The sequence below is a fragment of the Procambarus clarkii genome, chromosome 13 (genome assembly GCF_040958095.1).
Source record: "Procambarus clarkii isolate CNS0578487 chromosome 13, FALCON_Pclarkii_2.0, whole genome shotgun sequence".
Lineage (NCBI taxonomy): Eukaryota > Metazoa > Arthropoda > Malacostraca > Decapoda > Cambaridae > Procambarus > Procambarus clarkii.
The window spans coordinates 49529210-49548561 of record NC_091162.1 but is presented as its reverse complement, the minus strand read 5'-3'; the positions used below and the strand labels follow the sequence as shown (position 1 = coordinate 49548561).

General features: G+C 49.4%; 1 protein-coding gene across 1 annotated transcript in view; it reads left to right on the top strand.

The window, feature by feature from the left end:
- Positions 1-1969: 1969 nt before the first annotated feature.
- The window catches only part of LOC138364306 (leukocyte elastase inhibitor-like), a 57891-nt gene continuing 40508 nt past the window's right edge, over positions 1970-19352 (top strand). Inside the window, exon 1 of the mRNA XM_069323907.1 lies at positions 1970-2145. The gene's annotated coding sequence lies outside the window, so the exon portion shown is untranslated. The remainder of the gene's footprint in view (positions 2146-19352) is intronic.

Below are 19352 nucleotides of genomic sequence, written 5' to 3'. Positions count from 1 at the left end.
AATCTTAACCACCTCCCGGAGCATTGTGTGGTGTTCCTGGCCCAGGGAGGGATAAGTCTTAACCCCCTGTTGGAAATCCTACACACATGTTAACATACTATAGTTAGCCATTTCCGAATATAAGGAAAATGGGAGATTCAGTGTCATCACAATAGACCCATATTCACAACACGTATATATTAAACTCCATTTATTCTTTTAAACTAAAGTCTAGTGTTTAAACCTAATAAAAAAGTATTCGCTAGGACATTATAATTAGCAATAAAAATACACTACAGACTTCCTTGCTATTGTTCAATAAACCTAGTCCTTAAGACAGAGTAGGAACCAACAGAGTATTGGAACGCAACCTCAGGGAAGGAGGCTGGCAGTCACGCTCTGGCTCAGACACAGAAACAAAACAAAGAGCGACGACACGACAAGCACAACTTGTCAATGGATCCACAACGATCCGACCAACCGAGAAATTGCCATTGTGATCTCAATAACAAAGAGAAGAGCTTAGTTCCCGACTCCCATTACATCTTTTATTGGTAGTGATCACTATTAAATATAGGATAGGTAGTTGGTTAAGCTGCAGACGAAGCCCCACAACAAAGTGAGTAGTGTTTTACTCAGCACTACACACACACAAATAATTCATGTAAAACCTGTACTTTATATGTTAATGGAACCGTTATTAATCCCATTCTTTGGTAGGTAAGTTTGTGAGTTGAAGATAATGAGGTGAGCTGGCCAACATAACTTGTGATGTTCTTGCTTACCCTAGCTGTTCCACAGACGCCACCTGAGTGCCAGCCCCCATTTTACAACTGGACCACATGTAGCCACACTCTAACAGCTATCACACTGCCTAATCAGGCCATACCTACATCATGGCTAAGATCTCACATTTGTACTAACCCATGTTTACTATAAGATTGAGTAGTACTAACCATACTGTAGATTAATTATCACCATATGTGGTATAATTTATATTATAATAAGGTAAATGTTTATAGCTTATTATATGACCACCAATTGTTGTATAAGCTGTAAACGTCCCTCCAACTATGTGCAGGTAAATTCTGGCAGGCTGAATCAAATATACAGTCCACTTAGAATCATAATCATCAATATTGAAGCGATAAAAAAATATTTAATAAATGTTCACAAAGAATAAAAACAAATAATTGCTTGCTAGGATTATCCAACACCCCCACCCAGAGCACGGATGGGTGCTCCTGGCCCAGGACGGGGTAACAACGACGACGACAACAAACACTTCACTCTCGCATCACAACAACATCATCAACAACAACAAGGGTACATCAACAACAACACATCATCAACAACAAGGGTACATCAACAACAACACATCAACAACAACAAGGGAACATCAACAACAACAACATCAACAAGGGAACATCAACAACAACAACATCAACAAGGGAACATCAACAACAACAACATCAACAAGGGAACATCAACCACGACAACAACAACAAGAGCCAGCATGACAACATTTGAGGGGATTCCCATGAACAAAACAGGAAAATTTTTCCGAGATATTATCTTACACATCACCTCAGGTGGTGTTGTTGACCTTTGTGGACGCCTGCTGGTAGATACTGGGGGAGGGTGGGGAGGGTACGCGGTGGGGAGGGCCGGCGGTGGGGAGGAGACGGGGTGGGAGGAGACGGGGTGAGGGGAGGAGACGGGGTTGGGGAGGAGACGAGGGTGGGGAGGAGACGAGGGTGGGGAGGAGACGAGGGTGGGGAGGAGACGAGGGTGGGAGGTAAAACGGAGGGAGGAGACAGGGTGGGCAGAGACAGGGTGGGAGGAGACAGGGTGGAGAAGAGACACAGAGGGAGGAGACAGGGTGGAGAGGAGACAGGGTGGAGAGGAGACAGGGGTGGGAGGAGACAGGGTGGGAGGAGTCTGGGTGGGAGATGTATATAAGAAATGCTGCCTAGTTTTTGGCCAAACCATCGTCAGCTGTTGCCTGCTGCCGTTGTCTGCTGCTGCTGTTGTCTGCTGCTGCCGTTGTCTGCTGCTGCTGTTGTCTGCTGCTGCTGTTGTCTGCTGCTGCCGTTGTCTGCTGCTGCTGTTGTCTGCTGCTGCCGTTGTCTGCTTGTCTTGTTCTCTCGTCGCTTCAGTTGTGAGGTAATTATACATAGCTTGTACACGATCAGTTGCCCAGTGTATTTGGCCATATTCTACCCCCCGCCCTCACCATATTCTACCACCACCATATTCTACCACCACCATATTCTACCATTACCATATTCTACCACTACCATATTCTACCACTACCATATTCCACCACTACCATATTCTACCACCACCATATTCTACCACCACCATATTCTACCACCACCATATTCTACCACCACCATATTCTACCACCACCATATTCTACCACCACCATATTCTACCACCACCATATTCTACCACCACCATATTCTACCACCACCATATTCTACCACCACCATATTCTACCACCACCATATTCTACCACCACCATATTCTACCACCATAATATTCTTCACCCACAATATTCTACCACCATTATAATCTACCACCACTGTATTCTACCACCACTGTATTCTACCACCACTGTATTCTACCACCACAAAATTCTACCACCACAAAATTCTGCCACCACAATATTCTACCACCACAATATTCTACACCCACCGTATTCTACCACTACCATATTCTGCCACCACAATATTCTCCCACTACTATATTCTACCACCACCATATTCTATCATCACAATATTCTACCACCACAATATTCTCCCACTACCATATCTGCCACCACCATATTCTACCACCACCGTATTCTACCACCACCGTATTCTACCACCACCGGATTCTACCACCACCGTATTCTACCACCACAATATTCTACCACCACAATATTCTACACCCACCGTATTCTACCACCACCATATTCTGCCACCACAATATTCTCCTGCCACCACAATATTCTCCCACCACCATATTCTACCACCACCATATTCTACCACCACCATATTCTACCACCATATTCTACCACCACCATATTCTACCACCATATTCTACCACCACCATATTCTCCCACCACCATATTCTCCCACCACCATATTCTCCCACCACCATATTCTCCCACCACCATATTCTACCACCACCATATTCTACCACCACAATATTCTACCACCACAATATTATTGGGAGCAGCGCCAAGTATTAAGTTGAACAGGAAATAGTGTTTAAAAATAATCAGCGCTGCAGGCTGTGGAGGCCAGGCTGTGGAGGCCAGGCTGTGGAGGCCAGGCTGTGGAGGCCAGGCTGTGGAGGCCAGGCTGGGGACGCCAGGCTGGGGACGCCAGGCTGTGGAGGCCAGGCTGTGGAGGCCAGGCTGTGGAGGCCAGGCTGTGGAGGCCAGGCTGTGGAGGCCCGGCTGTGGAGGCCAGGCTGGGAACGCCAGGCTGTGGAGGCCAGGCTGTGGAGGCCAGGCTGGGGTGAACAGGCTGTGGAGGGCAGGCTGTGGAGGCCAGGCTGTGGAAGCCAGGCTGTTTAGGCCAGGCTGTGGAGGCCAGGCTGTGGAGGCCAGGCTGGGGTGAACAGGCTGGGGTGGTCAGGCTGTGGAGACCAGGCTGTGGAGGCCAGGCTGTGGAGGCCAGGCTCTTGAGGCCAGGCTGTGGAGGCCAGGCTGTGGAGGCCAGGCTGTGGAGGCCAGGCTGTGGAGGCCAGACTGTGGAGGCCAGACTGTGGAGGCCAGGCTGGGGAGGCCAGGCTGAGAACGCCAGGCTGGGGAGGCTAGGCTGGGGAGGCCAGGCTCGGTAAATAAGGCTGGGGAGGCCAGGCTGTGGAGGCCAGGCTGGGGAGGCTAGGCTGGGGAGGCCAGGCTCGGTAAATATGGCTGGGAAGGCCAGGCTGGGAACGCAAGGCTGTGGAGGCCTGGCTGTGGAGGCCAGGCTGTGGAGGCCTGGCTGTGGAGGCCAGGCTGTGGAGGCGAGGCTGTGGAGGCCAGGCTGTGGAGGCCAGGCTGTGGAGGCCAGGCTGTGGAAGCCAGGCTGTGGAGACCAGGCTGTGGAGGCCAGGCTGGGGTGAACAGGCTGGGGTGGTCAGGCTGTGGAGGCCAGGCTGTGGAAGCAAGGCTGTGGAGGCAAGGCTGTGGAGGCAAGGCTGTGGAGGCCAGGCTGTGGAGGCCAGGCTGTGGAGGCCAGGCTGTGGAGGCCAGGCTGTGGAGGCCAGGCTGTGGAGGCCAGGCTGGGGAGGCCAGGCTGGGGAGGCCAGGCTGAGAACGCCAGGCTGAGAACGCCAGGCTGTGGAGGCCAGGCTGGGGAGGCTAGGCTGGGGAGGCCATGCTAGGTAAATAAGGCTGGGGAGGCCAGGCTGGGGAGGCCAGGCTGGGAACGCCAGGCTGTGGAGGCCAGGCTGAGGAGGCTAGGCTGGGGAGGCCAGGCTCGGTAAATATGGCTGGGGAGGCCAGGCTGGGGAGGCCAGGCTGGGAACGCCAGGCTGTGGAGGCCAGGCTGTGGAGACCAGGCTGTGGAGGCGAGGCTGTGGAGGCCAGGCTGTGGAGGCCAGGCTGAGGTGGTCAGGCTGTGGAGGCCAGGCTGTGTAAGCCAGGCTGTTTAGGCCAGGCTGTGGATGCCAGGCTGTGGAGGCCAGGCTGTGGAGGCCAGGCTCGGGTGAACAGGCTGGGGTGGTCAGGCTGTGGAGGCCAGGCTGTGGAGGCCAGGCTGTGGAGGCCAGGCTGTGGAGGCCAGGCTGTGGAGGCCAGGCTGTGGAGGCCAGGCTGTGGAGGCCAGGCTGTGGAGGCCAGACTGTGGAGGCCAGGCTGGGGAGGCCAGGCTGAGAACGCCAGGCTGGGGAGGCTAGGCTGGGGAGGCCAGGCTCGGTAAATATGGCTGGGGAGGCCAGGCTGGGGAGGCCAGGCTGGGAACGCCAGGCTGTGGAGGCCTGGCTGTGGAGGCCAGGCTGTGGAGGCCTGGCTGTGGAGGCGAGGCTGTGGAGGCGAGGCTGTGGAGGCCAGGCTGTGGAGGCCAGGCTGTGGAGGCCAGGCTGTGGAGGCCAGGCTGTGGAGGCCAGGCTGTGGAAGCCAGGCTGTGGAGGCCAGGCTGTGGAGGCCAGGCTGGGGTGAACAGGCTGGGGTGGTCAGGCTGTGGAGGCCAGGCTGTGGAGGCCAGGCTGTGGAGGCCAGGCTGTGGAGGCCAGGCTGTGGAGGCCAGGCTGTGGAGGCCAGGCTGGGGAGGCCAGGCTGTGGAGGCCAGGCTGGGGAGGCCAGGCTGAGAACGCCAGGCTGTGGAGGCAAGGCTGGGGAGGCCAGGATGGGGTGAACAGGCTGTGGTGGTCAGGCTGTGGAGGCCAGGCTGGGGAGGCCAGGCTGAGAACGCCAGGCTGTGGAGGCCAGGCTGTGGAGGCCAGGATGGGGTGAACAGGCTGGGGTGGTCAGGCTGTGGAGGCCAGGCTGTGTAAGCCAGGCTGTTTAGGCCAGGCTGTGGATGCCAGGCTCGGGTGAACAGGCTGGGGTGGTCAGGCTGTGGAGGCCAGGCTGTGGAGGCCAGGCTGTAGAGGCCAGACTGTGGAGGCCAGGCTGTGGAGGCCAGGCTGGGGTGAATAGGCTGGGGGGGTCAGGCTGGTGAGGACAGGCTGGGGTGAACAGGCTGGGGAGGACAGACTGGGGAGGACAGGCTGGGGAGGCCAGGCTGGGGAGTCCAGGCTGAGGAGGTCACACTGGGGAGGCCAGGCTTGGGATGTCAGGCTGGGGAGGCCAGTCTGGGGAGGACAGACTTTGGAGGGCAGGCTTGGGAGGCCAGGCTGGGGATGTAACACTGGGGAGGCCAGGCTGGGGAGGCTAGGCTGGGGAGGCCAGGCTCGGTAAATAAGGCTGGGGAGGCCAGGCTGGGAAGGCTAGGCTGGGGAGGCCAGGCTTGGGAGGACAGGCGGGGGAGGTCAAGCTTGGGAGGACAGGCTGGGTAGGCCAGACTGGGGAGGCAAGGCTGGGGAGGCCAAGCTTGGGAGGCCAGGCTGGGGAGGCCAAGCTTGGGAGGACAGGCTGGGGAGGCCAGGCTTGGGAGGACAGGCGGGGGAGGACAGGCTGGGGAGGCCAAACTTGAGAGGACAGGCTGGGGAGGACAGGCAGGGGAGGCCAAGCTGGGGAGGCCAGGCTTGGGAGGACAGGCGGGGGAGGCCAAGCTTGGGAGGACAGGCTGGGGAGGCCAGGCTGGGGAGGACAGTCTGCGGAGGAGAGGCAGGGGTGGCCAGGCTGGGGAGGTCAGGCTGGGGAGGACAGTTTGGGGAGGCCAGGCTGGGGAGGCCAGGCTGGGGAGGCCAGGCTGGGGAGGCCAGGCTCGGGTGAACAGGCTGGGGTGGTCAGGCTGTGGAGGCCAGGCTGTGGAGGCCAGGCTGTGGAGGCCAGGCTGTGGAGGCCAGGCTGTAGAGGCCAGGCTGTAGAGGCCAAGCTGTGGAGGCCAGGCTGTGGAGGCCAGGCTGGGGTGAATAGGCTGGGGGGGTCAGGCTGGTGAGGACAGGCTGGGGTGAACAAGCTGGGGAGGACAGACTGGGGAGGACAGGCTGGGGAGGCCAGGCTGGGGAGTCCAGGCTGAGGAGGTCACACTGGGGAGGCCAGGCTTGGGATGTCAGGCTGGGGAGGCCAGTCTGGGGAGGACAGACTTTGGAGGGCAGGCTTGGGAGGCCAGGCTGGGGATGTAACACTGGGGAGGCCAGGCTGGGGAGGCTAGGCTGGGGAGGCCAGGCTCGGTAAATAAGGCTGGGGAGGCCAGGCTGGGGAGGACAGGCTGGGGAGGCCAGGCTTGGGAGGACAGGCGGGGGAGGTCAAGCTTGGGAGGACAGGCTGGGTAGGCCAGACTGGGGAGGCAAGGCTGGGGAGGCCAAGCTTGGGAGGCCAGGCTGGGGAGGCCAAGCTTGGGAGGACAGGCTGGGGAGGCCAGGCTTGGGAGGACAGGCGGGGGAGGACAGGCTGGGGAGGCCAAACTTGAGAGGACAGGCTGGGGCGGACAGGCAGGGGAGGCCAAGCTGGGGAGGCCAGGCATGGGAGGACAGGCGGGGGAGGCCAAGCTTGGGAGGACACGCTGGGGAGGCCAGGCTGGGGAGGACAATCTGCGGAGGAGAGGCAGGGGTGGCCAGGCTGGGGAGGTCAGGCTGGGGAGGACAGTTTGGGGAGGCCAGGCTGGGGAGGCCAGGCTGGGGAGGCCAGGCTGGGGAGGCCAGGCTGGGGAGGCCACGTCAAGAAAAGGAAGGAGGGAATTAGATTCCCATTCAACTTTGAAATGGATGGAAGGAGCCAGATTGTTACGAGAGGAGAGAAAAGGCTGGAAAAGACTAAGGTCATGAGGCCATGAAGCAAAATGTTATCAACATAGCGAAGCCAGAGAGAGGGACGAGTATCAATAGAAGGAAGAAGAAGAACAGTTTCAAAGTGTTCCACGTAGAGATTGGCAAGATCAGGGCAAAGAGGGGAACCCATATATGGTGAGTGTGTGTGTGTGTGTGTGTGTGTGTAATTACCTAAGTGTAGTTACAGGATGAGAGCTACGCTCGTGGTGTCCCGTCTTCCCAGCACTCTTTGTCATATAACGCTTTGAAACTACTGACGGTCTTGGCCTCCACCACCTTCTCCCCTAACTTGTTCCAACCGTCTACCACTCTGTTTGCGAAAGTGAATTTTCTTATATTTCTTCGACATCTGTGTTTAGCTAGTTTATATCTATGACCTCTTGTTCTTAACGTTCCAGGTCTCAAGAAATCTTCCCTATCGATTTTATCAATTCCTGTTACTATTTTGTATGTAGTGATCATATCACCTCTTTTTCTTCTGTCTTCTAGTTTTGGCATATTTAATGCCTCTAACCTCTCCTCGTAGCTCTTGCCCTTCAGTTCTGGGAGCCACTTAGTAGCATGTCTTTGCATCTTTTCCAGTTTGTTGATGTGCTTCTTAAGATATGGGCACCACACAACTGCTGCATATTCTAGCTTTGGCCTAACAAAGGTCGTGAACAATTTCTTTAGTATATCGCCATCCATGTATTTAAAAGCAATTCTGAAGTTAGAAAGCGTGGCATAGGCTCCTCGCACAATATTCTTTATGTGGTCCTCAGGTGATAGTTTTCTATCTAGAACCACCCCTAGATCTCTTTCTTTATCAGAATTCTTTAAAGATTTCTCACATAATATATAGGTTGTGTGGGGTCTATGTTCTCCTATTCCACATTCCATAACATGGCATTTATTAACATTAAATTCCATTTGCCAAGTGGCGCTCCATGTACTTATTTTGTCCAGGTCTTCTTGAAGGGCATGACAATCATCTAAGTTTCTTATCCTTCCTATTATCTTAGCATCATCAGCAAACATGTTCATATAATTCTGTATACCAACTGGTAGATCATTTTTGTAGACAATAAACATCACTGGTGCAAGAACTGAACCCTGTGGTACTCCACTTGTGACATTTCTCCAGTCCGATACATTGCCTCTGATCACAGCCCTCATTTTTCTATCAGTCAGAAAATTTTTCATCCATGTTAGAAGCGTACCTGTCACTCCTCCAATATTTTCCAGTTTCCAGAACAACCTCTTATGTGGAACTCTGTCGAAAGCCTTTTTTAGGTCCAGATAGATGCAGTCAACCCAACCATCTCTTTCCTGTAATATCTCTGTTGCTCGATCATAGAAACTGAGTAAATTCGATACACAGGATCTTCCAGATCGAAAACCATGCTGTCTGTCTGATATTATATCATTTCTCTCCAGGTGTTCTACCCATTTAGTTTTAATTATTTTTTCCAATATTTTGACTATTACACTTGTCAATGATACCGGTCTATAATTAAGGGGGTCTTCCCTGCTTCCACTTTTGTAGATTTGAACTATGTTAGCCTTTTTCCACACATCAGCTACAACTCCTGTATACAGGGATTGCCTGAAAAATCAGTTGAAGAGGAATGCTGAGCTCAGGTGCACATTCTCTCAGAACCCATGGTGAAACTCCATCTGGACCAACTGCTTTGTTCTTATTTAGCTCCTTGAGCATTTTTTCCACTTCGTCTCTAGACACCTCTATGTGCTCTATGTTGTTCTCTGGAATTCTTATTGTATCTGGTTCCCTGAAGATTTCATTTTGTACAAACACACTTTGGAACTTTTCGTTTAATGTTTCACACAATTCCTTTTCATTTTCCGTGAATCTATTTCCCATTTTCAACCTCTGAATATTATCCTTTACCTGCAATTTGTTGTTTATGAATTTATAGAACAGACCTGGTTCTGTTTTACATTTGTCTGCAATTCCTTTTTCAAAATTTCTTTCTGCCTCTCTCCTCACTGCCATGTAGATGTTTCTCGCATCTTTGTATCGCTGGTATGTTTGGGGGTTCGGCCTCTTCCTGTATTGATTCCATTTTTATGTCTTTTGGTCTCTGGCCCTCTCGCACTTTCTGTTGAACCAATCCTGTTTCCTAGTTCTGCTTCTCTGTTTTGGTATAAATTTTTTTGTACCTTTATCATATATTTCACAAAACCTGACATACATCTCATTCACTTCCTTGCCTAGCAACAAGTCTGTCCAATTATACTCACTAAAAATTTTTCTAAGGTTGCCATAATATCCTCTCCTAAAGTCAGGTTTTTCATTTGCATCGACCGTCATATTTTCTTCCAGATTATAACGCATTGCATACTTTATTCCCAAAAAGACATGGTCACTTTTACCCAAGGGAGGAAGGTACTGAATGTCAAATATTTCTTCCTCCTTCCTGGTAAATATCAAATCTAGCATGGAGGGGACGTCCCCTTCCCTCATCCTCGTAGCTTGTTTAACATGTTCATACAAGAATGTTTCCAGGATGAGGTCTACAAATTTACAGGTCCAGAAATCTTCTGTTTTAGCTTCACATGCTTCCCAGTCTATGGATTTTAAGTTGAAGTCACCGACTATCAACAGTCGTGAACTATCGTTATCCGCTCTCGCTATGAACTCTCTCATTATTGTTATGAGACCTTCTCGTTTACTATCTAAATTACACATACTATCTATACTATTTACACATATCATACTATACTATTTACACATACTATCGTGTGTGTGTGTGTACTCACCTGATTGTGCTTGCAGGGGTTGAGCTCTGGCTCTTTGGTCCCGCCTCTCAACCGTCAATCAACTGGTGTACAGATTCCTGAGCCTACTGGCCTCTATCATCTCTACATTTGAAACTGTGTATGGAGTCAGCCTCCACCACATCACTTCCTAGTGCATTCCATTTACTAACTACTCTGACACTGAAAAAGTTCTTTCTAATGTCTCTGTGGCTCATTTGGGTACTCAACTTCCACCTGTGTCCCCTTGTTCGTGTCCCTCCAGTGTTGAATAGTTCATCCTTGTTTACCCGGTCGATTCCCCTGAGGATTTTGTAGGTTGTGATCATGTCCCCCCTTACTCTTCTGTCTTCCAGTGTCGTAAGGTGCATTTCCCGCAGCCTTTCCTCATAACTCATGCCTCATAGTTCTGGGACTAGTCTAGTAACATACCTTTGGACTTTTTCCAGCTTCGTCTTGTGCTTGACAAGGTACGGGCTCCATGCTGGGGCCGCATACTCCAGGATTGCTCTTACATATGTTGTGTACAAGATTCTGAATGATTCCTTAAACAGGTTCCTGAACGCCGTTCTGATGTTAGCCAGCCTCGCATATGCCGCAGACGTTATTCTCTTTATGTGGGCTTCAGGAGACAGGTTTGGTGTGATATCAACTCCTAGATCTTTCTCTCTGTCTGTTTCATTAAGTACTTTATCTCCTATTCTGTATCCTGTGTCTGGCCTCCAGTTTCCACTGCCTAGTTTCATTACTTTGCATTTACTCGGGCTGAACTTCAACAGCCATTTGTTGGACCATTCTCTCAGTCTATCTAGGTCATCTTGTAGCCTCCTACTATCATCCTCTGTTTCAATCCTCATAATTTTTGCATCGTCGGCAAACATTGAGAGGAGCGAATCTATACCCTCTGGGAGAACATTTACATATACCAGAAACAGTATAGGTCCAAGGACTGAACCCTGCGGGACTCCACTTGTAACGTCTCGCCAATCTGTGACCTCACCCCTCACACAGACTCGTTGTCTCCTATTGCTTAGGTACTCCTCTATCCACCGGAGTACCTTCCCTTTCACTCCAGCCTGCGTCTCCAACTTTCGCACTAGCCTCTTGTGTGGCACTGTATCAAAGGCTTTCTGACAATCCAAAAATATGCAGTCTGCCCACCCTTCTCTTTCTTGCCTTATTTTTTGTTGCCTGGTCGTAGAATTCAAGTAACCCTGTGAGGCAGGACCTGCCATTCCTGAAACCATGTTGATGCTGTGTTACAAAGTTCCTTCGCTCCAGATGTTTTCTTCGCACAATCTTCTCCATCAGCTTGCATGGTATGCAGGTTAGGGGCACAGACCTGTAGTTCAGTGCCTCCTGTCTATCCCGTCTGTATGTATGTGTGTGTGTGTGTGTGTGTACTCACCTAGTTGTACTCACCTAGTTGTGTTTGCGGGGGTTGAGCTCTGGCTCTTTGGTCCCGCCTCTCAACCGTCAATCAACAGGTGTACAGATTCCTGAGCCTATCGGGCTCTATCATATCTACACTTGAAACTGTGTATGGAGTCAGCCTCCACCACATCACTTCCTAATGCATTCCATTTGTCCACCACTCTGACATTAAAAAAGTTCTTTCTAATATCTCTGTGGCTCATTTGGGCACTCAGTTTCCACCTGTGTCCCCTTGTGCGTGTTCCCCCTGTGTTAAATAGACTGTCTTTATCTACCCTATCAATTCCCTTCAGTATCTTGAATGTGGTGATCATGTCCCCCCTAACTCTTCTGTCTTCCAGTGAAGTGAGGTTTAATTCCCGCAGTCTCTCCTCGTAGCTCATACCTCTCAGCTCGGGTACTAGTCTGGTGGCAAACCTTTGAACCTTTTCCAGTTTAGTCTTATCCTTAACTAGATATGGACTCCATGCTGGGGCTGCATACTCCAGGATTGGCCTGACATATGTGGTATACAAAGTTCTGAATGATTCTTTACACAAAGTTCTGAATGATTCTTTACACAAGTTTCTGAATGCCGTTCGTATGTTGGCCAGCCTGGCATATGCCGCTGATGTTATCCGCTTGATATGTGCTGCAGGAGACAGGTCTGGCGTGATATCAACCCCCCAAGTCTTTTTCCTTCTCTGACTCCTGAAGAATTTCCTCTTCCAGATGATACCTTGTATCTGGCCTCCTGCTCCCTACACCTATCTTCATTACATTACATTTGGTTGGGTTAAACTCTAACAACCATTTGTTCGACCATTCCTTCAGCTTGTCTAGGTCTTCTTGAAGCCTCAAACAGTCCTCTTCTGTTTTAATCTTTCTCATAATTTTAGCATCGTCCGCAAACATTGAGAGAAATGAATCGATACCCTCTGGGAGATCATTTACATATATCAGAAACAAGATAAGACAGAGTACAGAGCCCTGTGGGACTCCACTGGTGACTTCACGCCAATCGGAGGTCTCACCCCTCACCGTAAATCTCTGCTTCCTATTGCTTAGATACTCCCTTATCCACTGGAGCACCTTACCAGCTACACCTGCCTGTCTCTCCAGCTTATGTACCAGCCTCTTATGCGGTACTGTGTCAAAGGCTTTCCGACAATCCAAGAAAATGCAGTCCGCCCAGCCCTCTCTTTCTTGCTTAATCTTTGTCACCTGATCGTAGAATTCTATCAAGCCTGTAAGGCAAGATTTACCCTCCCTGAACCTATGTTGGCGATTTGTCACGAAGTCCCTTCTCTCCAGATGTGTTACCAGGTTTTTTCTCACGATCTTCTCCATCACCTTGCATGGTATACAAGTCAAGGACACTGGCCTGTAGTTCAGTGCCTCTTGCCTGTCGCCCTTTTTGTATATTGGGACCACATTCACCGTCTTCCATATTTCTGGTAGGTCTCCCGTCTCCAGTGACTTACTATACACTATGGAGAGTGGCAAGCAAAGTGCCTCTGCACACTCTTTCCGTATCCATGGTGAGATTCCATCTGGACCAACAGCCTTTCTAACATCCATATCCTGCAGGTGTCTCTTGACCTCCTCTCTCGTAATTTCGAACTCTTCCAAGGCCGCCTGGTTTACCTCCCTTTCTCCTACCACAGTGACCTCACCTTGTTCTATTGTGAAGACCTCCTGGAACCACTTGTTGAGTTCTTCACACACCTCTCTGTCATTTTCTGTATACCTGTTCTCGCCTGTTCGAAGTTTCAATACCTGTTCTTTCATTGTTGTTTTCCTTCTGACGTGTCTGTGGAGTAGCTTTGGTTCGGTCTTGGCTTTGTTTGCTATATCATTTTCAAAACTTTACTCTGCTTCTCTTCTCACACTGACGTACTCATTCCTGGTTCTCTGGTATCTCTCTCTGCTTTCTGGTGTTCTGTTATTCCGGAAGTTCCACCATGCCCTTTTGTTCAGTTTCTTCGCTTCCATACATGCCCTATTATACCATGGATTCTTTTGTTGCTTCTCGGATTTTTCCCTTTGGGCCGGGATGAATCTGTTTACTGCCTCCTGACACTTTTGGGAAACATAGTCCATCATACCCTGTACAGACTTATCTCTGAGGTCTGTGTCCCAAGGTATTTCACGTAGGAAACTTCTCATCTGTTCATAATTTCCCTTTCGGTATGCCAGCCTTTTGATTCCTAGTTCTTTTTTTGGGGAGATAAGTCCTAGCTCTACCAGGTACTCAAAGTTCAATACACTGTGGTCACTCATTCCCAAGGGCGCTTCCATCTTAACTTCTCTCATATCCCACTCATTTAGGGTAAATATCAAATCAAGCATTGCTGGTTCATTGCTCATTCTTGTTGATTCTTTGATGTGCTGGCTTAGAAAGTTTCTTGTTGCCATGTCCAGCAGCTTAGCCCTCCATGTTTCTGGTCCTGCATGCGGGTCTCTGTTCTTCCAATCTATCTTCCCATGGTTGAAGTCTCCAATAATTAGTAGTCCAGATCCATTCCTGCTAGCAACAGAAGCTGCTCTTTCTATTATGTTAATGGTGGCCATGTTGTTTCTATCATATTCCTGTCTAGGTCTTCTGTCATTTGGTGGTGGATTATATATGACTACGACTATAATTTTTTTCCCTCCATTTGTTACGGTACCTGCTATGTAGTCACTGAAACCTTCACAGCCCTGAATATCCATCTCTTTAAAATCCCAGCCTTTTCTTACCAGCAGAGCTACACCACCCCCACCTCTTCCTTCCCTCTCTTTCCTCATAACATAATAGTCCTGTGGGAACACTGCGTTTGTTATCGTTTTCGTGATCTTTGTTTCTGTGAGGGCTATTATGTCTGGGTTTTCCTCTAGTACCCTTTCTCCAAGCTCATTTGCTTTATTTGTAATTCCATCTATGTTAGTGTACATCGCTTTGAGGCTCACTTTCTTCTGTCCCTTCTGAAATCCCCTCCTCGGTGAGTGTTCTGCTGGTGGGGGAGGCTGTTCCATGGGTGTGAGGACCTGTGAGGTGGATAACAGGGTCTCAGAGGATACTGGGATGAGGGGCGGGGGATCCAGTGAAGGGGGAGGGACAGGGAGGGTATGGGGTGAAAGGGGAGGGAGGACGGGAAGGAAAGGGGGGGAAGGCAGGACTCGGGAGGAGGGGAGGGGTAGAAGGGTGGGGATTGGGTGTGGGGGGAGGGAGATTTGGCTGAACATTTGAGTGGGGGCAAGGAGGGTTTGGGGTAGGGGGGTTTTCTATGCAGAGGAGGGAGGCGGGGTTGTCCTCCCTTCTGGTGTTACTGGGTAGCTGGTTGTGGGTTCCCCCCTCGCTTCTGGGGGTGTTGTGTTGGGAGCTGTGACTTCCTGGTTTTCCCCTCTCGCCCTGCGCCTCTTCCTTGCTTCTGCCACCACGGCTCTCTCCTCCCTTGTCATGTCTCTCTGGAGGAATACATTTTTTAATTTTCCCACGTTTTTCAGGTAGCTCTTCCTTGATAGGATCTTCTCCTTTGTGCTCTCGTTTGCAAACACTATCTTTATCATTCTGTCTCGGTCTTTGTTGTACCAACCTAGCCTGAAAACCTTCTCAATACTATGCTCAGACCCCTTCCATGTCTAGTGCCTTTAGTACTTCATTCACTGCTGCTTTGTCCTTGTCATTCCACTCTCTCCTATTAGAGCCTTCCTGCTCTTTAATACCCACAGCAACCACTGATCTGTTCCTTTCCAGCAGTTGGCTAGTGGAGCGTGCCGCCTCCTGTGAGGTGGCTGCTTTCATGGCCACCTCCATCACTGCAGTCATTACTTCAGAGTTATTTTTTTTTAGTATTTCTGCAAATGTTGCTTTTAAACATATAAACATGTGTGTATGTGTATGTGTGTGTGTGTGTGTGTGAGAGAGAGAGAGAGTAATGGGTGAGTGTGTGGGTGGCTGTGGTAGGTACTTACCTAGTTGTGCTTGCGGGGGTTGAGCTCTGGCTCTTTTGTCTCGTGTCTCAACTGTCAATCAACTAATGTACAGGTTCCTGAGTCTACGGAGCTCTGTCATATCTACACTTGAAGCTGTTTATATGAAGCCTCCACCTTATCACTTCCTAATGCATTCCATTTGTCAATTACTCCGACACTGAAACAATTCTTTCTAATGACTCTTTGGCTCATTTGGGCACTCAATTTTTACCTGTGTCCCCTAGTGCGTGTGCCTCTTGTGTTAAATAGTCTTTCTTTATATACCCAATCAATTCCATTGAGAATCTTGTATGTGATGATCATGGCTCCCCTAAATCTTCTGTCTCCCAGTGACGTGAGGTTTAATTCCCGTAGTCTCTCCTTGTAGCTCATACCCCCTCAGTTCGGGTACTTGTCTGGTGGCAAACCTTTGAACCTTTTCCAGTTTTGTCTTATGCTTGACTAGATATGAACTCCATGCTGGAGCCGCATACTCCAGGATTGTCTGACATATGTGGTATACAAAGTTCTGAATGATTCCTTATACAAGTTTCTAAAGGCCGCTCTTATGTTAGCCAACATGGCATATGCCGCTGATGTTATCCTCTTGATCTGGGCTTCAGGGGACAGGTCTGGCGTGATATCAACCCCCAAGTCTTTCTCTCTCTCTCTTTATGACTCTTGAAGAATTTTATCTCCCAAATGATAACTTGTATCTGGTCTCCTGCTCCTTTCACCTATCTTCATTACATTACATTTGCTTGGGTTAAACTCTAACAACAATTTGTTTGACTATTCCTTCAGTTTGTCCAGGTCTTCTTGAAGCCTCAAGCCATTCTCCTCTGTCCTAATACTTCTCATAATTTTGGCGTCGTCAGAAAACATTGATGGGAATGAGTCTATACCCTTTGGGAGATCATTTACGTATATCAGAAACAGGATTGGTCCGAGTACAGAGCCCTGGGGACTCCACTGGTGACTTCACGCCAATCTGAGGTCTCACCGCTCACTGTATCTCTCTTCTTCCTAATACTTAGGTACTCCCTTATCCACTGGAGCACCCTACCAGTTACTCCTGCCTGTTTCTCCAGCATATGCATCAACCTCTTTTGGGGCACTGTGTCAGAGGCTTTCCGGCAGTCAAAGAAAATGCAGTCCGCCCATCCTTCTCTTTTTTGCTTAATCTTTGTCACCTGATCGTAGAATTCTATTAAGCCTGTAAGGCAAGATTTACGCTCTCTGAACCCATGTTGATGGATTCTCACAAAGCCCTTACACTCCAGATGTGTTACTAGGTTTTTTCTCACGATCTTTTTTATCATCTTGCATTATAAACAAGTTAAGGACATTGGCCTGTAGTTCATTCTTTCTTGTCTGTCACCCTTTTTATGTATTGGGACTACATTAGCCGTCTTCCATATTTCTGATAGGTCTCTCGTTTCCTGTGACCTACTATACACTATGACAAGTGGCAAGCAAGTAGCAAGCTATGGCAAGTAGCAAGCAAAGTGCTTCTGCACACTCTTTCAATACCCATGGTGAGATTCCACATGCGACAAGAGCCTTTCTCACGCCCAGATCCAACAGATGCCTCTTGACCTCATCTCCTGTAATTCCGAACCCTTCTAAGACCGCCCGGTTTACTGCACCTCTCCTAGAGCAGTGACCTCACCTCGTTCTATTGTAAGGACCTCCTGGACCCTCTTGTTGAGTTCTTCACACACCTTTTTGTTATTTTATGTGTACCTGTCCTCACCCGTTTAATCACCTGTTCCTTCACTGTTGTTTTCCTCCTGATGGGACTGTGGAGTAGCTTTGGTTCGGTCTGGGCTTTATTAGCTCTATCATTTTCAAACTTTTTCTCAGCTTCTCTTCTCACAGTAAAGTTCCCGGTTCTCTGGTATCTCTCTCTGCTTTCTGGTGTTCTGTTATTTCGGAAATTCCTACATGCCCTTTTGTTCAGTTCCTTTGCTTCCATACATGCCCTATTAAACCATGGTTTATTCTTTTGCTTTTCGGTTTTTCCTTTTGGTGAGGGATAAACCTGTTTACTGCCTCCTGACACTTTTGGGTAGCATAGTCCATCATGTCTTGTACAGACTTAATTCTGAGTTCTGTGTCCCTTGGTATATCCCTTAGGAATTTTCTCATCTCATAATTTCCCTTTCGGTACGGCAGCCATTTTATTTCCTATTTTTTTTTTTTTGAGGGGGGGGGGGGAGATAAATCCTAGCTCTATCAAGTACTCATAGATAAATACACTGTGATCACTCATTCCCAAGGATGCTTCCAACTTAACTTCCCTTATATCCGTCTCATTTAGAGTAAATATCAGATCAAGCATGGCTGGTCCATCCTCTCCTCGCATTCTTGTCAGTCCCTTGATGTGTTGGCTTAGAAAGTTTCTTGTTGCCACGTCCAGCAGCTTAGCTCTCCATGTGTCTGGTCTTCCATGTGGGTCTCTGTTCTGTCAATCTATCTTCCCATGGTTGAAGTCTCCCTTGATTAGTAGTCTGGATCCGTTCCTGATAGCGACAGAAGCTGCTCTCTCTATTACATTAATAGTGGCCATGTGGTTTCTATCATATTCCTGTCTGGGTCTTCTGTCGTTTGGTGGGGGGTTATATATGACTACTACTATATTTTTTTTTCTCCAATTGCTATGGTACCTGTTATGCAGTCACTGAAATCTTCACAGCCCTGAATAACCATCTCCTCAAAACTTCAGTATTTTCTTATCAGCGGAGCTACACCACCTCCTCCTCTTCCTTCTCTCTCTTTCCTCACTACATAGCTGTCCTGTGGAAACATCGCATTGTTATGGTTTTCATCAGCTTTTCTTCTGTGAGTGCTATTACGTCTGGGTTTTCTTCTAGTGCCCATTCTCCAAGTTCGCTTGTTTTATTTGTAATACCATCTATGTCAGTGTACATTGCCTTGAAGCTCACTTACTTCTGTTCATTCTCATGTTCCCTTCTTGGTGAGCGTTCTGTTGATGGAGGAAGCTGTTCCATTGGTGTGAGGATTTGTGAGGTGGTTAACAGGGTCTCGGAGGATACTTGGTGAGGGATGGAGGGGTCAAGGGAAGGTGGGAGAGGGAGGGTATTGGGTAAGGAGGGAGGGGGGATATAGAGGATATGGAGTGAGGGGGAGGGGTGATAGGGAGGGTATGGGATGAATGGGAAGCGGGGACAGGGAGGGAAAGGGAAAGGGGAAGGGGGGACATGGTTGGAACGGGGTTAGGGGTGACAGGGTCAGTTCTGGGTGAGGGGTCTCACATCAGGGGTATTTGAGCTGGTTGTGGATTTTAAAACCCAAAAATGATCTCTGGTCATTGCACCAGACTGTTACTTGCATACAGGTGGACAGCGTTTTCAATCACTCCCGGACAGAAATAAACAGCCAACCTCGGCAGCCACTCTCCCGCTACCGTCGGTTGACCAGCAATGGACACTTAGGTGCTTGTATTTACCTAGGAGAGTACTCTGTGTTTACTAGTTGTGTTTACTAGTTGTGTTTTTACGGGGGTTGAGCTTTGCTCTTTCGGCGCGCCTCTCAACTGTCAATCAACTGTTTACTAACTACTTTTTTTTTTTTTTCCCACACTTTACACACACACACACCCCAGGAAGCAGCCCGTGACAGCTGACTAACTCCCAGGTACCTATTTACTGCTAGGTAACAGGGGTATTCAGGGTGAAAGAAACTTTGCCCATTTGTTTCTGCCTCATGCGGGAATCGAACCCTCGCCACAGAATTACGAATCCTGCGTGCTATCCACCAGGCTACGAGGCCCCTTATGCATCTATGCATCTGTATGCATCTTGATCTTGGGGAGGGGTTCAGCGTCACCTACTTAGCGGTGTGGCTCCCAAACTGGCCTCGTTGTCTTG